Genomic DNA, 5801 nt, shown 5'->3' with positions numbered 1-5801 from the left:
AAAGATTCACGAATCATATCTTTAAAGTATTCTTTCTTCTTACTAAGAGCAGAGATTCATTGTTGTACATTCACCTGTCTTTGCGTACACGCCGAGAATCTTGAGGAACACTTTTAAGCCAGATCATTTTGATACGACTGTATAGTGCTCTAAAAGATAAACAACATATACACAAGACAACTGTGATGTCTCAAGTCTAAGGATTAATTTGCATTATCACATCTTAGAATTCTTTGTTTAACACTTGTGAGTAAGACTTCCATACAAGAATTCTAAAGTTGATCGAGTTTAGTGGACTCCATCTTCTATAGAGCGCCTACACATCTGTCTCAGTGTCTCTACACGAATGACTTGAGACTAGTCATCCTCCCAATTGAGTAGACATAATGTGTACCAATCTTTGTGGGTCACCGTTGTCCAATTAGTGATCCTATGACCAGGAACATTTTAGGATACGATATTTATATGTATGGAAAGGTCTCGTGCATCTAACTTCTTTAGACCACTTTCCATAAATACTCTAGTTTCTTCCAAGTCTTCTGTTCTTTTTACTTCCAACATTAGATTTTGCATTCTTTAATCAAATTGACTGTCAAATTTGAATTTGAAGCATGCCTCGTGTAGCTCTAATTTTGCGTGAGTTCAGGGCGTGGAAGGACACATGAAACTCTATCACTATGATTTGCTTTGGAATTGGATGGTGCTTAAACAAAAACTCTAATGAACAGAGCTGTTTGTTGATATAAAATATGGATGCTTACAATGATGGTGCTCAAAAAACTTTGACCAAGCCTAAATGTTTCTTGATGATATAGCTACGTGAAAACCTAAGAAAACAATGACAATTTAACTAAGTCTGGTTTAAAAGGAAATTTAAACAGCATTTTGCTTTGATTTTTGGTTGACATTGAGTGTCCTAAAAGACGAAGTCTAGTCTTGTAATGCCCTGAAAAATTCAAGGTAGATTTTCATATTTTAGTGAAAAATAATATTATGGTGGAGAATGATTATGGGTATTTTATCAAGTGATTTTGGATGAAGATTATTAAAGTAAGCGTGTTTAATTTCAAATTGGACAAAAATGACCAAAATACCCTTATGTGTGGTTAATTACCAACATACCCTTGTAGGCCAAATTTTTTTTTTTTTTTTTATGAAACGTGGAGGACATCAAACCACCCTCCTCCCATTATTCCCCTCTTGCCTCAAGCTTTCAAATTTGCCATTATGAAAGTGGTGAGTCACCTAGTCTAAAGTGATGACTCACCTAGCCTAATTAATATTCTTCAATCATGAAATTATTCTTATCCTCATCTTCATTGTATCAACACTTTCTTCCTCATTCACCTTATTTTCATCTTCATTCTTCTTTTGTTCCTCTTCAAAATCCAAAATTCCTCACTTCATTGGAATAGCCAAGAACTCAAATATAGAAAGCTCAAATGAGAATTCATCTACGTGACTCCTATAACATACTCAATTTTCACCTCAATCCGATTCGTATAGCCTCTGAAAAGTTGGTATGATCACAGTATGTTTACCATTTTCTGATTTCACAGTAGTGTGCTCGGTTTCAATATGTTTCTATGATTTCCTGTACTCAAATGACTTTAGTTCCTTCATCAAAATTGTTCGAAATTCTGTCTACTATAACATATCAAAAATTTAGGTTGATCGGACTTCTATAGCCACCTTGGGAAAGTTTAGAATGGAACTTGTTCATTGATTATATTGAATTTCTTGTTATAGATGTGTACTTTCTCTCAAATGGTTTGTTACTTGTCATTCAATTTATAAAATTAGCCACTATCATCTCAAGTAAATGATTCTTTGAAGGTACAAAGCTCATTTTCTTATTGTCTCTTTGAGTACTAGTTGTAAATCAAGTATTGGTTAGATTGCCTCAATGACATATATTTCTTTCAAAGTGCGTTTCTGTGAAGTTCTAGATTATTTCGATGTGATTTTGTACCAATTTTATTCTGGAATTTTGTTACATCAAAATTGATATCTCAAGGGTTATTTCAAAGTTGGTTTTGTGCCATTTGAATTTAAATTGAGTTTTTTTGTGAAATTTCAGAGTAGAGACTATGTTGTTGGAATTATTTTGATTCTACCGCATGTCATGTTTTGAATACGTGTTTGAAAACTTCCTGAACTTAGATTTGCATAAAATTTTAATATGTTTTACTTTCACGTATTTTCTTTAAATCTAGAAAGTTTTATCCATTTTGGTTATAAATTGAAATTTTGGTGAGTTTTCAAAATAAAGTGTACAACCCTGAAAAAAGACCATTTTGCATCCTAGTCTGTTTTGGTTTCTATTTTGACATGCTTCCTTAACCCTAATTTCCATCAAATTTTGACATTTTAAATTTTTCTATGTCTAGTTGTATCTGAATTTTTTTTCCATTATTTTGATTTAAACTCAATATTTAGTGAATTTTCAAAGTTAACGTGTTCCAACCTAAATGTTTAGCAAAACTGAAGTTTTTGTTTTAAATTGATGTTTTAAATTTTGTTTATGAGTCTAGAGTCAAATCACCTGATTTTAAACATCCCAAAGAGTAGAACAGTTATAGGAGGGGAATAGATTGGTTTTTCCTTGACGCTTGGTTCTATGCTTGTTTGAACGTGAGGTTAAGGGAGTAATGATCGGGTCGAACAACTTGTCAAGTGTATTTTGGGGCTTTAGGTCTACTTGCCAGTAGGATACTCAAACGTGTTTCCTTATTTTCAGTGAATTTTAATATGTAAATTATCTTAATTAGGTTTTTTACTCTACGTACTTTCGAGGACGAACTTGCACAAGGTTAAGCTAGCTGGACATAAGGTAGGGTTTCTTGATTCCCGATGATTGGGCTATGTCACTTTTAATCTTGGTGCTTATATATAATATTATAAGTGTGAATATTATTGTTGCTTTGCTCGATAAATATTATTTGATGTTATGTGAATATTATTATTGATGTTTCTCCATGGATATTATTTTTGACGTTGGATGAATATTATTATTCATGTGATGAAGCTTGAAATATTATTGTTATTATTTGTATTATTATTCCACACAGATGAATTATGTTTGCTCTGTATTACTTATGCATCATAAAGATAATGGTGTTTGGGGTGTGTGTGTGTCTAAGAGGTGGGAGAAGGCCTTAGATATAACTAAGTAAGAAAAAAAAAAGGGTAAAATATATTCAAGTGACGGGAGTATGACTTGAATTAGTGTGATTAGAAGGGAGTGAGTTCATGGCATCACTGCATATGCAAATTTATTTATCTGGTATGGTTGCATAATTTCTGTATCTTGTGTTGTTTGATGCATGACACTTTGATTAACTGTGATAGTTGACCTTGAAGGGTTTGACGGTACTCTATTGAGTATTAAAATGCTCATACCCTAATAGATTGTGTAGGATTCAACGCGAAGTTTGAGGAATCGGGTTTCAACCAAACTACTAGGTTTTTGTTGTCGATTTGTGTAATTAACATTTGCAAGTAGTCAATGGTTTGATAAAGATCTTAGTGTGTATTTAACTACGAGCTACTGCGACTCTGACTTTATGTTGTTAAGTAAATTTGTATTTATTTGTGGCTCTTTTCTCATCATATCATGGTTGTAGGATTTTATTCTTATGACTATGGTATGACTCACACCCTGATTCGAGAATATTCATTATTTTCGAATCGGGTCGTGACAAGTCTTCTATTTATAGGCGAACATTGTTGCCTTCAAAAGTTATCAAGCCTTGTGGCCACAACCCAACTTGTTGCGTAAGCCACTTTCTCGCCATCACGTCATGCCTCGATCACTGGTTTCGAGGCTCATATTTCTGTATACGTTTTCCCCTCGTTTTCTTCTCCCCCATTCCCCCATGACCACCACCTGCAAGCCACCCTTCACCCCCGAACCAATACTCCATCCCACAGACCCCACCTCCTCCCCTCTTTTGTTTTTTTTTTTTTACACCCCCATCCCCTTGTTTTCTTCTCCCCCCTGACCACCACCCGCAACATACCCCTCCCCCTTTCTATTTTTCTAAACCCATACCCATCACCCACTTCGCTGTCTCCACCTCCCCTCTCCTTTTCTCTTTCTTTCTCTTTCTCTGTAACGACCCGGTCCTAAATAAATTGGTGATTATTAATTTATTCAGATAAAAGACCATTTTGCTCATAGAATATTTTATTATGTTTAAATTTGACTTTTTGACTAGGAAGGAATTTGGGAATTTCAACATTACCGTTGCGTAAAGCACGACGAGATGAGTCTGTAGACACGTAATGGACTCGAATTGAAGTTGTAACGAAGAAGATACGATCAAAATACCCGTAGTGGCATAACCGTAATTTTGGCCAAAAGGGTTTGATAAATATGATTCTCTCTCTCTCTCTTTCTCTCTCTCTCTCCGCGTCGTCGTCCTCCTTCCCCGATTGCAAAAATGCAGCCGTTTCCTCCGGCCACCACAGCCCTCAACGCTGGTGCCAAAAGGACAGGCCAAGCCCCGTAGTCACATCCCGGTCCTTCCCCGTCGCCAATAGCTGCTCCGGGCGTCAGAAAATGGAAGAAAACCGTCGGAACTTCGCGACTTTTCTCCGACTCCGATCTTTCTCCTCCGACCGTTATTTTTGGTGATCAATGTATGGATTTTATCTATTCTTCGTTCTCTAGCTGCCTGTTGGGTAGGATTCGATCAATTCCTAGCATAAGTAACCCGATTTGGAACCCATAGTTTGGCCGAATTTCAGGATGAAATTCCAGCCACTTCCGGCCATTTTTCGGGGTATGTCCAAGAACAAAAGTGACTACAAATAGAGTGTTAAACCTAGGGTAGGAGCCTTGAGTCGTGATTTTGAGTTTTTCCGAAAGGTTATAGCTTTGGATACCACGCGTTGCCGGCTCGTGTGGCGGCACGTGGGTACTGTAGAAAAGGGGCATTGTGCCCCAATGTGATCCCTAGGTTCTCACGAGCGCGTAGGGGTGCTCGGATTTCAATTCGGATGTCGTTTGACTTTCGAACGAATTTCGCATATTGTGCGTTATCCGGGTTCGATAGGTTTGAACCGTTGAATAGTCTTGAATTTAATATAGGTTAATCTAGGCCTTTCTAAGATAGTGTAGGAATTCACGGATCGTGAATCGGAGCCCCGGATGTTCCGATTAAATAACTTAAAGTTTATGTTTTACAATAACCGTTCGATTGTGCGATCATGAGCGATCCAACCGTCCGATCTAGATCAAACTTGCAGAACGAGTGTCCTAAACCTTGTAGAATCCGTAGGAACTTTCGGATCAGAATTTAATGGTCGTAGGCCCTGTGGGCCCGTTTGACCAAGTTTGGGTAGTTGACCCTTTGTTGACCGTGAGTCATCCAGGGTAGTTTCACCTTCCTAGTAGGATTATAATGACCCTAGTGACAGGTTTTGAGCGTTGTTGAGTTATGTTAATTATGTGGGATTAGAATATTAATTTATTGTTGTAAATTGGGGGTTTATGGGAAGCTATATTGTGGTTGAGGTTTATGCAATATTGGAATATATATATATATACAGAGAGCTTCCATTGAGGGATCCCTCAAATAAGCTTATTTGAGGGACACCACTTGTAGGGCCCACTCCAGATTGTATTTCACTAATCCAAACAGTTTATTTTGTAGATACTCATTCAAAGATCATCTATACAAAAAATCACTTGAATCCGATATCATTTGACCATTCAATTGAGTTATTGAAAATTTAGTACTTTCTTGAAGAACCGTGTTCATTAATTTTATAGGACACAATTAGATGTCGAAACA

Source organism: Prunus dulcis, chromosome 8 (genome assembly GCF_902201215.1).
Source record: "Prunus dulcis chromosome 8, ALMONDv2, whole genome shotgun sequence".
Lineage (NCBI taxonomy): Eukaryota > Viridiplantae > Streptophyta > Magnoliopsida > Rosales > Rosaceae > Prunus > Prunus dulcis.
Note: the sequence above shows the minus strand (reverse complement) of the source record.